The 22,532-nt window shown below is 41.1% G+C and overlaps 1 long non-coding RNA gene across 1 annotated transcript in view; it reads right to left on the bottom strand.

The window, feature by feature from the left end:
* The window catches only part of LOC141571349 (uncharacterized), a 147,190-nt gene that overhangs the window by 76,546 nt on the left and 48,112 nt on the right, over positions 1-22,532 (bottom strand). The window contains exon 2 of the long non-coding RNA XR_012496111.2: positions 102-184. This is a non-coding gene — a long non-coding RNA (uncharacterized LOC141571349). The remainder of the gene's footprint in view (positions 1-101; positions 185-22,532) is intronic.

Raw genomic sequence — 22,532 nt, 5'->3', positions numbered from 1 at the left:
CAGAGTTGGTGCTGCCATATTGATTTATGCCTGGGAAGTCTTTTATGGAAACATACAACAAAAGCTTCAGATTATTTTGTCAACAAGAAAACACAGTTTACCTTATCTTCAAAGTCCTCATCTATTCCTGATTTGAGCATTTGAGCGGTTCCATATTCCTTGCTTGCTGAGATCTCTCTGAGCCCTAAAAGAGATTTGCATTGGATATAGTAATTCACCATAAAAGATAAAAGCCCCCAGAATGTCACAGAGCTGGTGGAATAATTCTGTGGGGACCATGAGGAATCCAGAGAATGAAAAAGTATTGTGACTCTTTCAGGCCAACTTCGAGTCAGTTTACTGAGCCCTTGAGAGTCATTTTTTTTTCCCCTTTCCAAAATGTAAAAGACATTTATTTGGCCTATTGTTTGAAGATCTTAAGTCTCCTTCTCACATTCAAGGTCTGGACTATTGAAAAGGAGAGGAGGGAAAGAACAAAAACAGCCGTCTAGACATTTCCAAGTGGAGTATCATGTTTATAAACCATTTTCCTTGCCTTGTCCTAATAACACATTATGAACTGATATAAAATGCTAAATCATAAACTCGGGCCCTACTATAAGGAGGACATGTAAGAGTTATGGTTTTCTTTAAAAAAATTAAACATTAAATTTTTCTTCAAGTTCGTATTAATTTCTATTAAAGACCCTCCTCTAGTGGCCCTTTCCAGAAATGTTCTCATTTACTCTTGACTTCCTACCCTCACATTCCCTTACACTCCCCAACCTACACTCCATCCTGTTTCCACTCCACTCTCAAGCCTCAGTTTAATTGGATTTACCAAGTATGTGGGGAGTGCATTATTTTTCAACAAATACCCTTAATTTCCTATTAATTGACATCTTGATTATCACCACCATCTAAGAGTTAGATGCTCATATTCAAGATAAGACATAAGGCAACTTTAATACTGATTAAAGAGGGATAGGTGTAGATGTGCTTTCTGAGGCTCTCTAGGCAAGATGGGTGCAGTAGAAAGAGCATTACAGAAATCCCAGGTTCCAATCTTTGATTAAAGCATGTAACCTCTCTGGGCCTCCATTTTACTCATCAATATAATGAAGGCATAGAGCCTAAAAACCTGGAAAAGTCCCTGATTCTTGAAAGGTTTTTTTTTTTTAAGCTTTGTGTTTCCAGGAAGCTGACTACATTTCTAAAAATTACTTCTTGGCATTAGATGACCTTGCTATGAAGACCATGAAGTGTTTTACTAGAATACACATATACTGATTTTCATAATACTATCTTAAATTTGTTGAGTGCCATTAGTTCACCAAGTGTTCATCCATAGGCAACTTCTCGCCCATCAGCCAACTCTCCAGTGCCCTGGGTAACAGCGTGAGCTGCCATCTGTGGTACAGTGACATTCTGAAGAACAAATGGGATGGTGCACATGATGACAAAATAACTGGCACACTAAAGCTCACCAACCAGGAACTTTAATAGATATTTGACAGAAGTTTCTTAACCTCCTGTTTTTTTTTCTTTATCCTGTAATACACGCTTTCTCTTTTATGTCCACACAAAGAGAAACACGAATTTCCTGTCCCTGTACTTCCATGTGGTTTCCATTTGAAAGATCATCAATTACTTGGATAGTGATAACAAGATATTTCATTAAAAAGTAATCTAAATATTGAGCAACTTCATAAATGGAGTGCTCTCATTAATTTCATATGCAGTGTATGTAGTCAAAATTGAAGAAGAAGGCATACTGTTTCCCTAGGCTTAAAAACCCAGTCTCATATAGAACACATTGAGATAAGATTATATTTTAGGAAGGTACAAGTTTATTTAAATGATGTACTTAAATATGTATATTTTTCTTCTTACCAAGACACTAGTGCTAAAGCAGTAGAGCACAAATTAGATGTTCAAAGAATATCTGTGAGAGCAATGAATGGATGAATGAATGAGTCATCATTATATTAATATGTTTTGCACCGGTAACTGAATAATGGGTGATGGTTATTGTGGAGCCTACTTCACCAAAGATGGAGAAATAATATCAATACGTCTCATATGATATCTTTCTTTACCTGTTTGTTTTCTTCCCCAAGGGCAAACTATTAGGCATCTTAGGGACATACACTATTTAGGCATCTTTGAGATTTGGAACTATTCAGAGCTCTGTCCTAAAGTGCAGCCCATTAGATAGGTAATCTGGTGCCTCATTCACATCTGATGGAGACAACTATTAGGTTCATTTATGCCAGACTTTGGTTGAATCGATACCATAGAGCTAATGACTGAGTTTTCCTTGATAGAAATGAGGGAGTGGGGACCCAACGCTCTCCAGGTTCCCTCATGATTTTACTATCCTATGGTTCTCTGAAAGCAGCAACTGTGCTCACAGAATGGGTTGTGTTCACAGTAATGTTCAGTGGATAAAGATGATAATATTTATCAGGTGTTTATTTTTGAGTCATGGGATTACTGGTGATTTTTAACTTATGATTTAAACTTTACCACAACATGTTTACAAGGAACATACATGATTTTATAATTATATGAAAAAATACAAACTCCTTACCATTTTGAGAAGAAAAAAAATCTCACTATAGGAAGAAAAATAAAAGGTAACAAGAACAACAAAATATTTGTGTCCTTATCCAGGTCTAGCCCTGTTTTTTAGACTTTAGCCCACAGATTTGTGGATGCCCAGCCCTGAGAGTCTGATTTAGTAACTCTGGATGGTGCCTGAGAATTTGCATTTTAACAAACTGTAGGATCACACTTTGAGGAACCTAGGTCTAATAGTGAAACATCATATAGATATGAATCCTACAAAAATTATGCCTTATCTGTGACTATCACAGTTGTGAGGGAAAATTTCTGCATTGAATCTATTTAACCTAACTAGCATCTAGGGCAAAAGAATTGTCAAAAGGCAAAGCTCCACAGAAAAGTGTGGTTTCAACCCAGATGGGTCTTGAATGAACCTGGAATGATCAGCTCATCATTTTATAATTTAATCCACTTGAGCCTGGTCCCCCTTGGACTGAGAAAACACAGACTGATATCTAAAGTCAGGGGTGAATCAAGGGGCAGTGACTTGGAACAGGGTCTTTATTTGGGGTTTTGATACTAGACCGTGCTCTTAGTAACACAACTGTGGGTTCATCCCTTGGCAGTGGATTAGCTGGCAGTGAACTGAACTGACTATTTCATCACCAGGTTTCTTTTGAAGAGTCAATAAAGAAAAACTCACATGGAGAGAAAAAGAAATAGCTCCTGAGAGCTCTCAGTATTAAGTTATTAAGGCTTATGTCCTATGTAAAGTATGTGCATTATAATTAATAGAATAACAACTGAAAATGAATATCTAGTTAACTATGATTTTGTTAATTTGACCAGTGCTGAGGCCTAAATGGCAGAAGAAAAAAAATGGATCTCTCAACCACAGAATGCTTTCAATTTACAAGTCCACACTCCAGAAGCAGTGGTTAACACTAATATTTATTGAATGTTTACTCTGTTCTGTTTGTGTCCTCACCAAAGTTTGTATGTTGAAGCTCTAACCCCCAAAGTGGTTTGGAGAAGGAACTTCAGGAGGGGAAGTAATTAGGGTTCGATGAGGTCATGAGGGTGAAGCCCTCATGATGGGATTAATGCTCTTTATAAGAAGAGAAAGAGAGCTTAATGTCTTTCTTCATGAGCAGGCTGGAGGAAAGGCCATGTGGGGGCAAGGGAGAAGTCAGCCATCTGTAAGTCAGGAAAGGAGCTGTCACTGGGACCCAAACTGGACAGTACCTTGATCTGGGACTCCCCAGCCTCCAGAATGTTCAGAAACAAAGTTCTGCTGTGTAAGCCACCAAGTCTTTGGGTTTTTGTAATGGCAGCCCAAGTAGGCTAAGACAGTGCCTTAATTAAATTACCTATTTCAGTTATGTCCATATGGTCACTTTAAACAATAGAACTCAAAGCACCAAAATCTTTGCATGTTTTCAGAGTCAGGGTCACTTTGGCAAAAGCCTTCTTTTATGTTTTGCTATAGGCTGACAGCTAAAGAATCATGTTACATATTTCAGGTGTGTGAGTGTGTGTGTGTGTGTGTGTGTGTGTGTGTGTGTGTATGCACACATCTCTGCATGCTTACATACGATAAATAAGGTTGTGTTTGCAAGTACATGTTCCTGAGGTAGGGTGGATATATGGACCCAATGTATTTAGTGGCTAGTTTCCTCCCTTTTTCCTTTTAAGTAATTTTCTATGTCTATATTTTTCCAGAAGGTGAAAAAGTCAAGATGAAGGAAGAAAGGAAAAGAAGGAAAAGAAAATAACCAAGAATGAAAAGAGAGAAGTAAAAGGAGAGTAATATGAGAGAGTAAATAAGGGAGCAGGATTTAGAAACAAAGAAATGGAGGGGTGACTTTGAGGGTCCCTACTTTCCCTGCCCTACCCTCTGCTCTTCCTCCAAACCCCCAGGCTGCTGCCAGACCCATCCCCCATCCTCTTCTACCCATTCCCTAACCCTGTGCATGCTGAAGCTTTCCCTCATTCTCCCAGTCCCACCCCCAGCACACCAGCTAGAATCAGAAATTTAAAAAAAAAAAATTATGTTCCCACCATTAGTATTGTACCAACAGGCTAATTAAAGAAAACACAAACAAGGAATTTTGAACATTTTCCAATTCTTTAAAACTGTGGATGATGAATGCCTTACAGCCCTTCATGAGGCGGCCACCACTTACTCCTCCTTCCCAGCTCTGGAGCCCTACTTAAATATATGCAGAATGGATACCAGCAGCCCCCGCTTCCAACCGAATTCGAGATCACCCATTACATGTCACCCCATTATGCATTCTATTCTTTGCAGGGTTTGATTTTGGGGATGTACATTGCTGAAGAAAAAGAGGCCTTTAGGGTACAGTATATTTCAAAACACAATTAAACCCTTCAAGTGGAAATGTAAAAGGCGTTTGTATTCTGTGAAAGCCTTTGGCCTTATCAACTGCAGAGTGCTCCATAACAAGGCCATTAGTAACCACCCTCACACAATGGGCAACAGGCATCAGCTGCACAGAACAAACAGGGGCCCGGACACCACAATAACTTCCTGTACCTCCTGTTTGCTTGTTGAGCCCTCGAACATTGGGAGTTACTGACATACATACAAGCGTAACAGCTTGAGTCAATATTTGCCAGCCTAAGCCAGTGATTTTATTTAGCAAGATGACTGAACCCCTTTGAATAAATACATCTCCTTGCAGGAGGAGAGCAACCCCAGGCAGGCATGAGGGGTAGGGCTAAGGGCAGAACTAGCTGGGCTGGGACTGGGGCTCTGAGACTTCAGAGGGTCCATTTCCTGCACTTTTCTGCATCCTTGGTGTCATGTGGGGTCTCTGGTCCCGCTCCCCGCACAAGAACGCAGGATATGGTGAAGCCAAAAGGGAACAACAACGGAGCCATGAATAGGGGAGTCATACCACTATAGTCTCGCTGGCGACTGGGTTGGAGACACAAGGAGCAGGAGCCACACGATGCGCAACCCGCTGTCTGCTTCTCTGTCAACCAACCAACCCGCCCACGTAGCCTCAGCAGTTATATCAGTGGGTAACGGCTAACCGGTAACAGCTGATGGCCTACTAGTCACAGCTGACGGGCATCTACTACCCAAGCCAGCACCTTTCCACGTGAGGCTGAGAGTTGGAAACTGCTCTCTGGGTCTCTGTCCCCACACTGGAATAAGGGGTCCAATCTCAGTGGCGTGGGGTCCAGTCCAGAAGCAAGGTGGGAAAACTCCACTTCTAGGCTGCCCTCTCTTCTAGACTGGTATTTTCATCATGACCACCTGTAGGGCTTAATACAACATTGGTTGCTGGATCCAGAGTTGCTGATTCAATAAGTCTGGGTTGGGACCTAAAAATGTGCATTTCTAACAGGTTCCCAAGTGATATTGATACTGCTGGCTCTGGGAACACACTTTGAGAATCACTGGTCTAGACCAACTCTGTGCAACAGAAATGTAATGCAAGCCACATTAGTGATTTGAAATTTTCCAGCAGCTTGTGAAAAAGACAAAAAGAAACAGATGAAATTAAGTTTAATCATATATCCACAATGCAATTAATTAAAAATATAATCAATGTAAAAATTACCAATGAGATACTTTACATTTTTTTAAATCTTCAAATGCCAGTGTGTATTTTAAATTCACAGCCCATCTCATTTTGGACTAGCCACATTTCAAGAGCTCAATAGCCACATTCCATTAGTGGTTGTTGTATGGTACAGCATAGTACTACGTCACCCTCCGGGGTACAGGACCTAGGGAGTCCCAGACCTACAACCAGAAACCTACCCCCCAGGGCCTGAGTGTCCCCACAAATGTGTATCTTGGTGTTGGAATAGAGTGCACATCCTCGGGCTCTAGGGTGGCCCTGATGGTGGATGGGAGTTGAGGGAGTGAAGGGTATTGGAATAAAATTGGACATAAGAGCTAGAGTGTCTGTACATATGAACATGAGGCCCCTTGAGGTGTGGGACAGAATTGGGGTAGGGAGAAAAATGGGGCAAGTTGGATTGTGTGTCAGAGAGGGAGGGAGGGGGAGGGAGAGAGAGAGAGAAAAGAGAGAGAGAGAGAGAGAGAGAGAGAGAGAGAGAGAGAGAGAGAGAGAGAGAGAGAGAGAGACAGGTGTGAGATGACTGATTCTGCTCCAGGCTCCCTTCAGTTACAGAACAATTCATTCCCCATGACACACCCTTAATGTCAGAAAGTTGTAGTTGCTGCTGCATCACCAATCTTCAGGACACTTAGCTTTTTGGATTTAGAGCTAAGCCAGGGCACTGCTCATGAAAGGAGATATCTCACATGATTTCCTGCTGCAGGCCTCTCCTTCCAAGCTTTTTTCCTTTCTGTACAAGTGTCTTGGGGTCTGACTTGAAGGAGCAATCATAAAGAGAATGATTCATTTTACACTGGCTGCAATGGGGAGAGGAGTCTGTGAGGAGGGGTTTATACATGGAAATCAACACCAGCATTGGAAAGCATCCCCTTTTGCCCATATAAGTGCTGCCCCCAGGGTCAGTAGTTAGAATTAACCTGGATCCTTTTTTACTATTATTATTTTTAATAAAGCTGCTGTATGAGAGACTCTGAAGTGAGCTCCCACTCTGAAACTGTACCAATGTGAAGGGAAAGAACAAATGGTTTCATTTAAGAATTATCTTTTGTTCCGTGGGTACCGCTCCCCACTCCCACCTCACTCACTCACCAAGTCTCCAGAGAGTCAGAGAGAGAAGAGCGAAATTAAACCTTTTATGAGCATAAACTGATACCACGTAAAAGAGAATGAGCTCATTGCCCTGATTTTACAGGTTGTTTAATTTGTGGTACACAATAATAAAAGTTAGCTTTTGTAGGTACAGCTGTACTGAATGCTTACCATAGGCCAGACTCCATACTTGGTGCTTTATTCACCTCAATTAATTATTTCACCAATCCTATAAGATGAAGAAATGCAGACCCAGGATGGGTAAATGTCTCAAGAAAGATTTAAGTGGTTGAGAGCCTTCCTAAAGTCTTTTTGACTCCCCAAACTGCACTGTTTGCTGGATCAGAAAGATTGAATTGACAGATGTTCTTTAATTGCCAGTATAGGTGTTGAAAGGCTCACGTACCTTATTCCAGCAAACTTCTGTCATTCCTTCTGTTACAATGTACAAAAACAGGGTAGTAAGAAACTGTTTTTGTGATAACCTTGGAATCAGTCCTTGAATACTCTTTCTTTAGCCTCATAGCCAATTCATCAGCAAATTCTGTTAGCTCTCCATTTAAAGTAGAGGTGATAAGAACGCTGTATCACTTCCCTTGGTCCTCCACTTCCACTCCCGTCCTCATACAGACTGCTCTGCATAGCAGCCAGAGTGAAACTTAAGTAAGTTAGGTCATGACAGGTCTATGTTTAAGGTCATCCAACAGCTTCCCATCTCATTCAGAGTAAAAGCCAAATTTCTTGCAGTGGCGTGTAAGGCCCTACATGTTCTTTGCTGATACACACACACACACACACACACACACACACACACACACACACAGTCCTCTGATTTCATTTTCTTCTACTTCCTCCTTGCTCACACCTCTCTAGCTACATTGTCTCATCTCAGTTCTTCAAGCTCACCAAGCACCTTCTTGCCTCTGGGCCTTTGTGTTGGCTATTCTCTCTGCTTGGAACACTTTTACCTCAGTCAATAAATGGCCTTCTCCCTCACTTCCATCTGGTGTCTTCCCCAATGTCTTCTTATCAGAGAGAATCCTGCCATGACCACCTTATAAAAACATAGCAAGCTCTCATTCCTTATCATCTTCTCTGAGCTGCATGTCTCTCCAGCACATTCCACTGTCCACCATATTCATAGTTATTTACTTGTTTCCTGTCTCTGTCTTTTCCACTTCCCACTCTCCTCATCAAAATATTAGCTCCGTAGAAACTTGTTTGATTCACTACAAAAATAGTTTCTGGAATTCTTTCTGAGAGGCAGAAGGTACTCTGTAAATATTTGCTGAATGAATGAATGATAACCATTTGGCTGCCACCAGATATGGGAAAGGGGGCAATAAAATGATTGTTAGGACACCAACAATTGCTTGCCCAGATATTAACAGCCTCTCCATGGGGAGCCAGTCCTGACAGAATTCCTTAAATGCAAACCCAGAGGAGTTTCAGCACCCCTTCTGAACTGGAAGTTAACACTGATTCTGCCCAATGCTGCTTTGTCCCTGCCATCCAGGCATTTCAATAAAACAAGAGCACTGCAGTTAACAACCTACATTGTTCCCATGATCCTATGCATTGCTCAGACCTCAGAGAACAAGTTGGCCTCAGTGTGGGACTTCGGGCATGGGTGGTCATTCAGCAGTGTGGTTCTGAAGACTTCACTCTTTCCCTTGCCTATGCTGCCCTATCTGTCTGAATCTTTTGGGAGCAAAGATATAAAGTAGGACAATTAGCAATTTCTAGACTTAATCAATTCTTTGTGCCAGATGGTTCCATCAATGTGACTTTCCACACCTTGAGCTGGGAGCGCTCATGGACTGGGCATTGAGGCGTAAAGCAGAGTTGGATAAAGCTGGTCCACTATTCCGAAGATTACGAACAGGGTTCAATGTCTAATTCCGCTCCCTCTGCTCTTCTAGCCAATGTGAACCTAGCAGCTCTGAGGATGACAACGCTGGGGAAGCCTCAACTGTTCAGAATGCAGCACTGACCAATTCAAACTGATGCGTGTTGGCTGGAGAACTAGAGCAAGTATTTACCTGCACACACTCAGGTGATGTGGTAATTCCGTCTCCCTCTTTAACCTTCTTTGGCTTTATGGATCTTTTCATACATAACTGGGCTATCGTTATTGGTTCAATCAACCAGAAACTTCTAAATTTCCACATCATCTTGTTTGGTAGTGTCACAGTCCATTGCAGGTATGTGCACCTCACAGGGCTGAAACAACAACGTGTATCAGAAAACCTGGGGAGGAAGTCTTCATCCCTCCCCCCCCCCCCCCCCCCAGCAACGTTTGAGTGTGTCTTTGGCTGCCACAGGAGCATAGTTCACCAGGGTAATGTATTCTGAGAGTCTGCTGGAACACTCAGCTGACAAGAGCCCTGTTGAAACGATGTTCATTCCCCTGGGAGCCTTTCTGTTTACATGTACCTTTACTCATCTTTCAGCTGAATCAGAAAGCTGAATAGAAACTGAAGTGTTTCAGAACACAGAGTGGATTCTGATGCTTAAAAGGACTTTTATACAGAGAAACCCAGAGTTAACAATCTTCACACGTTGGCTAGTTCTATAACCCTAGAATTGGGGAGTTATCTGGGACTGTAGAGATTGCTTCCTGTGCAGTCCAATATGGTAATCATTAACCACGTGTGGCTATTTATTATATATTAACATTTAAAATAATTTAAGTCAAGTAAAAATTAAAATTCAAAGAAAAAGTTTCTTAGTCACACTACGTAGTCACAGCCACGTCGCCTGTGACTGCCATATTGGACAGCACACATGATAGAATGCTTCCATCGTAGCAGAAAGTTCTACTGGACAGCAGTGGCTAGACTACTCCTCTCATTTCATAGAAAAGAAAACTGAGGCTTATAGAAGTCAAGGTCATGTGTCTTGCCCTCTTGTCTTACAGATAGTATCTTGGCTCAATTAGAAAAGATCCAGTTTGTCTTACTCTGTCCTTTCATATAACCAGGCCATCTCCTATCTCTGGTGATAATATAAAATGTTATCCTAATAACATTGAGCGCAATTACAAACGACGGAAAGCAAGCTGGTGACACAACTAGCCATGAAGTGCCCCAGTATGTGTGATTCCAAAATAAAATTAAAATAGAGTCAGGAAATTGTCTCCTTCACAAAAGTCTTCAAGGCTAATGCTAAGAGAAGAGACAGTTTTCCCTCATAGCATTATGCTGGTGCCTTGCAGCTCACAGGGCTCCCTCAGTTACTATGGGACTGCATTACTTATATAACTATATAAACCTAATGAATGCTTTTTATCGTTTTTGTGGTGTGTGTTTTTTTTTTGGGGGGGCGTTGTATAATGAACATCATGGGGGATTGTAAGTGCCTAAGTAACTCCAAGAAAACTTCCCTTGTACTGTTTATACAGGGTATATTTAGGAACATTTTGGCCATAACAACCAATTAACAATAATGGCTACTATTAGCTTATATGTGACAGAAACTAGTTTCAATTACCCTGTGATTCAAAACTTGCACTACAGCCTAAGGTGGCAGGGTTGAGCAAACTATGGTTCTATGGTTAACGACTCTCCACACAAAGAAAGCTAGAAAATTCCTATGAAGCTTGGAACATGTCTAAATACAAGAATTTCTTCCTAGTCATTTGACTAAATTTCCCTAGGCACTGTCAAAATCTCACCTTTAGGCCAAAGGACATCAAGCTAACATGACTTTTTTCAGGATAGATGTAGACCTGAGGAAATTTCTAGAGCTCCTGAGGGTCAGGTACAGTATCTTTATTCCTCTGTATCCCTATCACTCAACACTGTGCTTGGAATATAGTACATGTTCATCTATTTCCTTCTATAAAAAGGAAGGAATGAAGGAAAGGAGGGAAGAAGAAAAAGAATGTATCTTTAAAATGTCATCTAGCCTCTCAAGTGAAGGAGGAACATATTTCATGGAGAAATTTAATTGTCCTAATTTGATTCCCTTTCATTACATGGCTCAAGACAATAATACCTCTGAGGTGAACACCTCTTAGTTTTGCCTACTTAGCATCTCCCATATGAAGAGCAGCTATCTCTTCCTCCAGCCACTACTTCCCTTTAGGTCATTTGTTTCAGCTGGAATTAGCCTATTCTTGGCTCCAGAGACAGACACTAGACCTGGACCTGGCCAAAAAGATTAATTGAAGTGTGAGCAAACTCATTAGACTAATCTTCAGAGACGTCAAGAAGAAACTCTCTGCTGGTGTTTCTAAATTAAAGGAAAATAATCCTGGAACTGTTACTAGCCACCTTTGGCACCTCATTAGCCAACTCAGAGGGAAAAGCAGAGGCAAAACAATGGAGGAAGACAGATGCCTAATGTCGTAGTTTGGACTTTTCAGTTACCTGAACCACTAAATTATTCTTTCTGCACCCTCCCCACCTGGAGACTGTTTTAGTTTGGTTTCTATTACTTTGAAAAGAAAGGACAATGATTATCTGAACACCAATCCCCAAAAATCATTTTTGACAGATTATCACCATGAACTTTACAGCTATTAACTGAGAGTTGTGACTTCCCCAAACTAGAGAATACTCTGAAACTTAGAGCTTTTCTTAGCTTTACAGGCACCTCTGTCCCTCCTGACAGGGATCCATTTCCAGGTAGGTGTCCTGGGATCTCCACACTGTCTCCTCTGCTTTATCCCACCCTCGAGCTCACAAGTCACCCATTCATGATGCTCTGTGCTAGCCTTCTGTACTTCCCTTTCCCAGGCTTTAATTTTCCAAACCCATCTCCTGAGTAGGCTCAGCCCAGAAAAGAACAATGAGAAACAAAGACTTACACGCCACAGTGTATTTTCTATTTAATAACTGATCTATCACGCCATTTATCTGCATAAAAGGTTGGGTAACTCAGAAGTGGGTTGGCAATTGTGGTCTCCAGGGAGTTATGTTTCCTGCTCTAGCGCATGAAGATAGACAGCTTGGTAGATACCAGCTCTCATGTGCTGAGAAATCTTCAAATATACTCAAGTGTGTTTTCTATGGAAAAATGAAAAGCATCCTCATAAGAAAAATGAAAAGCAGCCTCACCAGAAAATGGTGGCTCAGAGGAACACACCATAAGGTGATCTCGTAGCAAAGAACAGCATCTGCGTGGTTAACAGGCTGCTAGTGTAGTTCCAATGGCTTGTTTTAGTTCCCACTGCAAAGGCTCAAAGTAACCCAGAGACACAAAGATACTGACTGGTGAAGCTAGAAATTTGCCCAATTTCAAAGCCCTAGTTCTTTCCATTATGCTTTGTTTTTCTTCACATATTTTATAACCATGCACTTTGGAGGACAAAGTATGGAGAAACTGACATTTTGATTAAACAGATATTGTGTAGTTTATATGCCAGATTCAATTTTCAAAAATGAAATGAGGGACTTAGAGATAATAATGTAAACAAAAGCTGGCCTTACATTTATGGCTTCGTATTCCTCTTCTTCTATCATTAATCTATAAAAGTGTCATATATTACCCATCTGGTACTGTCAGGTCACTTTGTGATTCACCTTTTTATGTTTTCATTCAAAATCTAATTTGTATGTACACTAGCTTCTGAAAGTTCAGAGACCCAGTCAGGGTAGCTAAAGACTATAGTAGATCATGCCTACCACCTGGGATTGAAAAACACAACTCTATATCCTGGAGTCATTTGTATGTCTTCCTTAGACATATGGGAGAAATAAAGATACGGATTGAGAAAGTTTTAGAGCCCAAATTCTGACTCTCAGGGAATTAAAAATCTTAAAGGACGAGGGTGTGGTTATATTCCTAACATCCTGCCCCTCTTCTTTTGCAACACCCAGTGCACTTGCATTTTTTTTTTTTTTTAACTTTTATCGAACATCCTTACAGACTGTAAGTCTCTTGAAGGCAGGGGCTGTGAAGGTCTTCTGCAGCACGGTGTCCCAGGGTTTAGCTAGCACTCAGTGCCTAGCTGATGGTAGGCTCTTAAAAGTTGTTGCAATGAATGTATGCTTAAGACTTGGAGCACCTTGTGTTTCATTGGGAAGGGTCGGCTTGTTCTCCTTCTCACTGGTTGAAGGTTAGACAGATAGAGCTGAGGAAAAAGATGACACATAACTTTGAGCTAGATTTCACTTTGAAGACTGGGTTCCTTGCTCAGTGAGTACAAATCATCGGCTTCATAACTTGAAGAGAAAAAAATCAGAAAGAAGTGGTTTGCCTTCAGGACTAGTTCTCTAGAGATGTATGTCAAGTGAGAAAGAAGAAAAGCTTGGAGGTCCTGGTAGTTCCTTCTACTCCTGGGTCACTCCTACCTGCAGAGTAAGGCGGGGATAACACAGCCGATGATGGATGGCAGTCCAAGGAATAGTTACTTTTCAGCAGTAGTGCCAGAGAAGGGAGCACCCTCTGCAGGCTCCAGAACAGAAGTCCAGTATTTTTGCCTTGCCTAGAGCTAGATTATCCAGGAGTGGAAAGATCCAAGGGTGGCCATATCTAGGAGTAACTTCAGCTCAAGAACTTCAGCAGTTCCTGGAAGAAAGACATACCTGGATAAAAAAGGCAGCTGTTATGGAAATAACTGGGTCCTACATTTGCCTCACTCCAAAGACTTCAGGAGAGGTTGCTTGAGGGTCTGTACAGGCATCTTTGCCCTCTGGTTCAAGAGGTACAGGAAGCTACAGACAGTAATTTCACTCCTTGGGAGCAAGTCCACGGTCTGGAGACTTCTATCGCCCTGTGTTCCTCCACTTAATAAAGGATTCTGTTCCCTGATCCAACCGGGAGATTACTTATCCTGCTGTCAGGATATTTGCTGCACTTGACTTGGGTCAAGTACGTTTTACAAGTAAGTTGCTTGTCAGAATATCTAACTGGATAACAAGCTTCCAAGAAATGGTCATACCGTATGACTACTGTTGTACGCATTTGCTAATGAATTGTGGAAGAATGGCAGAATTAGTTCTGACTTGATTTCACTGATAAATGCAATCTGTGAGGAGACATTAGTCCCACCTATTTATAATGGTTGGAAGCCACTGATACCAAAATAATTTAAAATTTTTGAATGGGCAAACTGGCTTAATCAAGTCTGCCATACCTCCAGCCCCATTTTTTTTTACCTTACCTACCAGTTCTCCAGCTTACTAGTTCTGTGATTATGATAAGTCCCTTAACACTATCTGAGTCCATTTGTAAACTCATTCATGCATATCCATTTAGCTTTTCTTCTTTCACCAAGTATTTATTGAGAAACTACTATGTGCTAGTAACTGCATTAGGTGTTATAAAAGGGCTGCTGATAGTTTCACCCAGTAATTCTGTATATTGAGATAATTTAGGAAAGCTTCTAGCACAGAAGGGTACTTAATAAATTACTACTATACATGAATTTAGGGAAAAAACAAAACATAGTAGATGGTAAGGGAGAGAAAAGCCTCTTTCAAGGTTTGGTCCAGCTAGGTGCTTAAATCTTGTGTATTACTACTAAAAGCTTTAGAGGGATATTTTTTCTCAACTCTAGAAAGGAGATACTAGTCTGAGTAATTGCCCAAAGGCCAGGTAAAAATGAAGTTTAATATCAGCACACATCCTTGCACCTGTATTCCCCTACTTTTGCTTTGGAATCCAGTCTGTGATATGAGGCATATTCAGAGCCTTCTTGTAAGGAAAGCCACCATGTGGGGAGCATGCGGACAGGTGCTGTAACTTCAGGGGAACCGGGGCTTCCCTGGCAGGCTCCCTGAACAGTCCTCAGTGATCTTGTTCACAACGTGCTCTGCGGAAACTCTGCTCCAGAGGCTCCCCTTCTGGTTCTCCCCAGTCTTTCCAGTTGGTAGCTCAATTTACACCACACAGGTCTCCCAACAGTGCTGCTGGGGTACCTAAGGAAATTGTTTCTGTACTCTCTCTACTCTGACAACTTAGAGTGAAACTGGGATACAAATTTTCAAAATACCAAGAAGTGGGTGGGTATCCTCCCGGCCACAGTGAAAAGCCAACAAATTCTTATTGGCTGCTTTGCTTGGAGAATCAGTGGGGGTTAAATGTCCTGCTGAGAATGGGGAATCTGGTGTGTTTCATAAGGCTGAGTAATCCTTAGGTGAGGCAAAGTGAAGGTTTTTCTCCTAGGAACCTGCTGACTAATGTGAGGTGGGAAGAGCCCTGAGCAAATGCAGCTGGTGTGTAAGTAAGGAGCCATTTATTAACCAGCAGCCTGGGGGCCCTGGTATGGGGATAAATTTAGGGCAACTATGCATTTCACTTACTCTTCTTCCCCAAGAATCAGGCCTTGCAGCATTGTCAAAAATAGGAAGAGATACTAGAGAATTCTGTGTCGTAATCAGTTTCCAAATAATCCTATGCTGTGCAAAAGTAGAAACAATATTCTTTAAGCCAAAAGCTTTGTATTGTATTTTTGACCTCATAATGAATTTTTAGAAATACATCTCTCACTCTGCTTTTTGTCTCACCCAGCCTGGTTTGGTACTCCTGTCAACGTAGATAGTTTTAGATCTTTGCCTTCTCTTCAATGGAACTTGACCCCCTAACAAGATAAAGGGGGATGCTTACAGGACCCATGACTTTCCTTATCATTTCTTTTTGTCTTTGAAGAACAGCTTGAAAGAAAGACACCTTATTAAATACAAAGTGAAGAAAACTTTCTTGATCAAATTGCCCAGCTTTTCTTTTTTTCCTTTTTTCTTTTTCTTTTTGTAAGTCTACATGTATAAAATTCTGCTAAAGATATTTGGAAAAAATTTTCAAGGAGAGTGAATTATGGAAACATTTGATTTTATAACTCACTTTAGAAAGGTTAAGAAGAATTTGGTTCCATCCAGAGTGTGGTAGGGATGGAATAAAGTCATCTTCATTCATTTAGAGAAATACAATCAAAGAGAGTCAAACAATAGTAGGAGCAAAGGTCAAAATTCACCGATTTTTAAAAGTCATTAATATGTTTAAAGGCAGTCTCCAGCTTTACTGCTAGTGGTATGAGGGACTACATTTATAAAGCAATTAGTAGCAAGTTAAATACAAAGAATGCTGATAAGAATGTAATGCCAGACAGCTACAGTGGTTCATGTTTGCTTTAACAAAAAAAAAAAAAAAAAAAAAAAAAATGTGTTAGCAATCCAAACAAAGAACTGTCATTCCAACACATTAATTTTTCTTAAAATTGTGGAAGTCAGTTTCAAAAGTCTAAAAATTTGAAATTTAACTTTGGAAGTAAAAATTCACCTGGCTTAATTCAATGGGCAAGATCAGTTCCAAAAGTGACTTCTTAAAATAGAACTGTACACTATTCAAGTGATACGGAATTAATATCAGAATAGGTAAAGAACTACAAAAACAAACGACCCAATTCAAACATGGGCAAAATACTTGAAGAAACATTTCTCCACAGAAGATATACAAATGACCGGTAAGCATATGAAAACACATTCAACCTCACTGGCCATTAGGGAAATGCAAATCAAAAGTCCAATGAGATAACACTTCACACCCTTTAGGATGGCTGGTATGAAAAAATGAAAATAACCAGTGTTGACAAGGTTGGGAAAAACTCACCCTTGTGCATTTGCTGGTGGGAATGTAAACTGATGCAGTCACGGTGAAAAGCAGTGTGGCAAGTCCTTCAAAAATTTAACATAGAATTACCATATGATCCAGCAATTCAATTTCTAGGTATAAACCTAGAGGAATTGTAAGGAAGAACTCAAATAGCCACCTATACCTCTGCTCATAGCAATATTATTCACAACAGCAGAAATATGGAAATAATCCAAATGTCTGTATCCATTAACAGATGAATAATTAAATGGATAAACAAAACATCACACAGACAAACACAAACAGACAGACAGACACACACACACACACACACACACACACACAAGAATATTTCTCAGTCATAAAAAGGAAGAAAATTCTGAAGCATGCTACAACATACATGAACCTTCAAAATAATCTGGTAAGTGAAATAAGCCCAATACAAAGGACAAATGCTATATGATTCCATGTATATGAGGTATCTAGAATTGGAAAATTCATAGAGCCAGAAGGTAGACTAGACATTGCCAGGGCCTGGGAGGAGGGAGAAATGGGAGTTATTATTCAATGAGTATAAAGTTTCTGTTTGGAACAAAGAACATGTTCTGGAAATGGATAGTGGCAATAGTTGCACAGCATTGTGGATGTACTTAATGCCACTTAATTGTATACTTAAAAATGGTTAAAATGGTAAATTTTATGTCACGTATATTTAGCACAATTTTACAAAGATTGTTTTAAATTCTCTCTCAGATGCATAGTATACATTTTCTGACACCAACTGAGCCTGGACTATGGGTCTTTCCTTTGTATTCTGATATCTCCCTGTACTTCTCCAGTCATGAAATGTGTGACATTATATTTTAATTTCTTGCTGCATTCTTTTTACTAGAGTATAAGCTGTGAGGGCAGAGACCATGTCTCACTTGCTCTTGGCATGTCTGATACCTGGCACTGTGCTTGACATCTAGTACCTGCTCAATAAATACTGGTTATAACAAACTGAAGGTCATTATTTTTAGTAGGATTCTAATCACCTCCTCAAACCTCAATTTACTTTATGAAGAAAACAGACTGCCCTAGATCCCACTGTTTGTTTGAAAATCCCATATTAAAATGTTAAATACAAACTTTCAAGGAAAGAAACTCAAATTGTTGGGTTTTTTTAATTCTCTGCTGCTTTTATAATTTAATATAAAAATACTCTAATTTAAAAAAGAAAAAAAAAAATAGCCACATGGAAGCCAGTGCTGCCTTTTGCTACAGACTCAATCTATTCTGAATTTTTTGGGATCCTCAGGACCAACTGAAACATTTTTTGCCTTTCTGATTCAAGCCTACCGCCTAGTGATGAAAAGGGGGCAATTGCAGGTATAAAGGGCAGACTTTCTAACTTACAAACAGTTGCCCAAAAGGTCTGTGTTTTGACATTCTTCATTCTTTTACAAGAACATTTTGACAAAGGCATAGGTACTGCCTAAACACATATGATTTATGATAAAATTGTAATGAAAATAAACATGTAGCTAATTTTCAAAGATGTCCCCTTGATGAACCTTGTCACCCCCAAATAACTTTGGTTAGTCCATTCCCATACTCTTCTAGTCTTGCCATGTATAAGCAAGAGAACATGACAAAAGTGACTCTGCATGACTCTGACTTAGGTCATGAGATGTCATGCAGCTTGTGGGGACAGAGTCCCAAAGAGCAGTTTCTAGTCTCAGCAGTTTCTGCCTCACGCGGAAAGGTGCTGCCTCGGGTAGTGGATGGCCGTCAGCTGTGGCTAATTGACCATCAGCTGTAACCAGTTAGCCAATTAGCCACTGGTATAACTGCCGTGGCTGCGCTGGTTGGGGAGAGTCCAGTCGAGTCAAGTGAGTTGAGTCGGTGGGTTGGCAGGCAGAGAAGCGGACAGCAGGTTGCAGGTCGTGTGACTCCAGCCTCCAGTGAGACTATAGTCGTATGACTCCCCTATCTATGGCTCTGTGGGTGTTCCTTTTTGGCCTAGCCACATCCTGCATTCTTATGTGGTGAGCGGGAGCTGAGATCCCTCAGGCCGCCCCGCACGACAAATGGCGCAGCAAGCAGGGTCCCCCGCATGACAAAGCTCCATCTAGGTGGTTGGACTGCTTGCTTCAGGGGAAGCCAGCCACCATGTAAGAAATGTGACTACCCTAATACCTCCATGCTCTGACAAAGCCCAAGGTGGAAAGCCGAACACAGAAAGACCACACAAGTAAAGAGTGGTAGAAAAAGACCACTTGCAGCTGTGCTAGCCAGACTTTCCTGGATGCCAGATAGGTGCTAATGAGAGAACTCCCTCCGACATTCCATTCTAGTCCCTGACAATGCCATGTGGAAAAGAACCGAGGCCCAAGACATAGGGCCTCAGGTATATGATCCACCCAGGTGAGGTCCAGGCACCATGGCACAGAGATAAGCCATTTCCACATAACTTGTCCCAATTCCTGACTGATAGAATTGGGAACATAAGAAAATGGTTGTGTTTTATGCCACTAAAATTTGGAGAGGTTTATTACATAATCAGAGCAACGCTTTTAAGTGTTTATTTGAAAATCGTCTCATTGTTTCATGCTCACAAATGCAAGGAGATGTGTGTTCATGAAGCACCTAAAAAGATTTTGACTTGCAGTTCTGCCCCATAGGAAAGTCTCCTGACCTTTTTGTATCCTCCATGTTACCATCTGTAAAATGGAATAATAATTTTACAGGGTGATTGTAAATATAAAATAAAATACTGCATGTGAAAACACTTAGAAAACACTGAATTTTTGTACATAATTTCTAGTGGCGGTGGTGACAATGGCGTTCTGTTACGCCAGCGATGATGGCAATGATTGTGGTTAAAGGTTAACCAGATGGCAGTCATTGTTTTCGGTAAACATGTGAGCAAACCATACATCTGCAAGGATATTTTTGAGTCTCGGGATTGAAAAGTGTTTTGAGAGGTGTGAAAGCATGAGACAATCCTTGTCCTTAAAAAACAAAGACAAAACAAAATAAAACAAAAAACTGACAATATCATTTGAAAAAGACTAGTCAGCTGCATGAAACATTAATACATGTTCACAGAAGTATAAAATAAATTAGGCCCAATAGTGTGGACTCCAATTTGTGGTGGGAGTTCAGAGTTGAGAAAAATCCATATGGCTTTATAGAAAGTGTAGGTTTCTCCCTGGAAACAGGGGATGGATATTGCCACTGTTTCCCTTGTTTTAGGGAAGAGAGGAGCTTTCACAACAAATGTGGGGGCGTGAATAAGGGAGACATTAAGGTGAGACTATTGCAGCAGATAGCTTCAAAGTTTATCCAACTGAAAGCCCTGGGAGTGTTCCCAGGGTCACTGCGTGTTCCAGGGTCAACTGCCTGCTCTGCACAGCACTCCCGTGGAGCCCTCTTTGATCTGGTTCCAAAGACTCAATTGGTTTGTGCCTGAAACAAAACAGCAGACCCAGTCATCTTTCCCTACTCAGGTGGGCACCATTAACCATTGCCTTTCTGGGTGAGGTCTGCATTCCAGAAATTCATTTCCTGATCACTGGGGAAATGAGAAAATGGAGCAGTCAGAAAATGTTTCACTCCCAGAAACAGTATTACAAATAGTGGTTAAATTCTCGGGCTTTCTTCATGGAAAGTGTATCACATCAAGCCAGTAGAGCTTATCATTGGTGACTTAGGAGAGATATTCCACAGATTCTACTTGGAATGTTCATTTCATTTCTCTTCTCAGGGCCGGAGGAGTGGTGATGGCAACAGGACACTCCAGATTCCCCTAAACATCCTGGTTCCCCATCACCCTTGCTCTGATTGTTCTCTTTAATGACACTTGAAAATCTTAGGAGCCTCTAGCCCAAGTCTATCTCAGGAGACCTTCGTCAGGCAAGAGCAGCTCCCAAGTTACTGCTGTTCTTTCTCACTTGCTTCCAGGGAGTTGTCCTGCTGACCTCTCTTTTGTCCCCACTGTTTACGATTTCAAATCCTAACCTCCCCTCTTAGACCAGAAACAGGGCCTGCCTCAGTTCTCTGTGTCATCTTCTATGGCTTTCTAAGAGCTTCTATTCCTACCACAAGGGAAAGCAGAAGGAGGGGGATGGAAAGCAGGGAGACACAACAGTCTCAGTAATTCACTTACAAGCAACATCTTTTCTAACCATGGGTTTATAAATGGAGACAGGCCTTGAACATTCTCTAGGTTTTAACTATACCTGTGCCAGGCCCAGCCAGAAAGATACACACCTTCATCTTTTTTTCCTAGAAAGAATCCTGGCTCCATTTATGCCAAAATGCTATGGCTGTGCACTGCCTCTGACTCACTCTTCTTTGCATTTTCTGTCCTCTAAGTGACACTGAGAAGGACTCTGCCTTACAGCGACCTCCAAGGAAGAGTTGGCAATAATCATAATTAGAGCTGCCGTTGTCTTACTGAGTATCTACTATGCTAGGAACCATAATAGGCTCAAGTTTATTATAACAGGTAAAATTAATGAGCTCATGTGCCACACACTGGGCAAAGCACATTGTCTCATTTAATAGTCCAGCAACATCACAACGTAGGTATCCTTAGTTCTACTCTGCGCACGAGGCAACAACTGAGAGTCAGAGAGTAAAGTGGCTTGTCCAAAATAGCATGACCCCTTCTCTCCCATTCCAAGGCCCAGTCCTTTTCTCTCCAGGTGTGGTGGGGGCTCTTTGCTCCCCCTTTCAAGCCTGCCACTCTTCACATGGGAAGTCATCTAAAAGAAGGCCTGGCATCACAGCTCTGTCCCTATGGTAACAGCTAGTTCTTCCTTCTTTTCATCCTGCCCCAAACCCAACCCCACCAATGCCCCCTCTCCCTGCCAAACACAAACACAAAGATACTGGTGGTGTGGTTTCACAGGTCACAGGTGGATCTCAGTAACTGGGGTTAAGGGGAGAGAGAGAAAAGGGGAAACCCTGGTGCAAATGGGTTAAAAAGAGATGGGTGTGTTATAGTGCTCTGGCTTCACTGCAAGAGTCATCATGAGGATCAAATGAGATAGAAAATGCAGACAGATTTTTAAATTTCCAAGTGACATAGAGGTATGATAATACTGTATATGCCATATTCCTTCAACTTTAAAATGCTTTTTTTATATATATTTTAAGGTTTCTAGAAACAAAATTCATCTTATAATAAATAAATGCATTAACTTTGTGAGCTATTTCTTCCCTCACTACCAAAAGGGGCTGTTAGTTCAAAGGTGGACATTATGATGGATGGTTCTTAGAATCCAGGATATTTCATACAGGTTAGTTTGACACTCCCAAGTCAGGAGCTAGAGATGATACTGAGATTGTTCCTTGCTCAAGAAACAGTATATTCTGAAATGTGTGGTCCTACCTGAGCCATATAGTATGAGGATATCTCTAGCTATTTGATATCATGCCAACCAGGAGCAAAGAAGCTGAAGGAGGGGACAAGCCCTAAATGGCATGATAAGACAAGGTAGGGCAGGAAGAGGCCCACCTCAGCCCCTAACACTTATCAGACCAAGGTCAAAAGTACAAATGGAAGCCCCTATGGTCCTCTGCCATCTCTTTTCACTCCAATTCAGTCCTGTAATGAAGAGTCTTCACATATATGCGTGTAGCCACACAGGTCTGCACATATAAACTATATCCATTTGACCCCAATAGCCAACCATTTAGCTCCCCCTGTAGACTCAGTGTGCTGCATCTGTGCTATGGTCCCCTGTG

The sequence above is a fragment of the Rhinolophus sinicus genome, chromosome 16 (assembly GCF_057876585.1).
Source record: "Rhinolophus sinicus isolate RSI-liver-muscle chromosome 16, RSI-T2T, whole genome shotgun sequence".
Taxonomy (NCBI): Eukaryota; Metazoa; Chordata; class Mammalia; order Chiroptera; family Rhinolophidae; genus Rhinolophus; species Rhinolophus sinicus.
The sequence above is the reverse complement of the archived record's forward strand: the minus strand, read 5'-3'. Positions and strand labels throughout refer to the sequence as shown.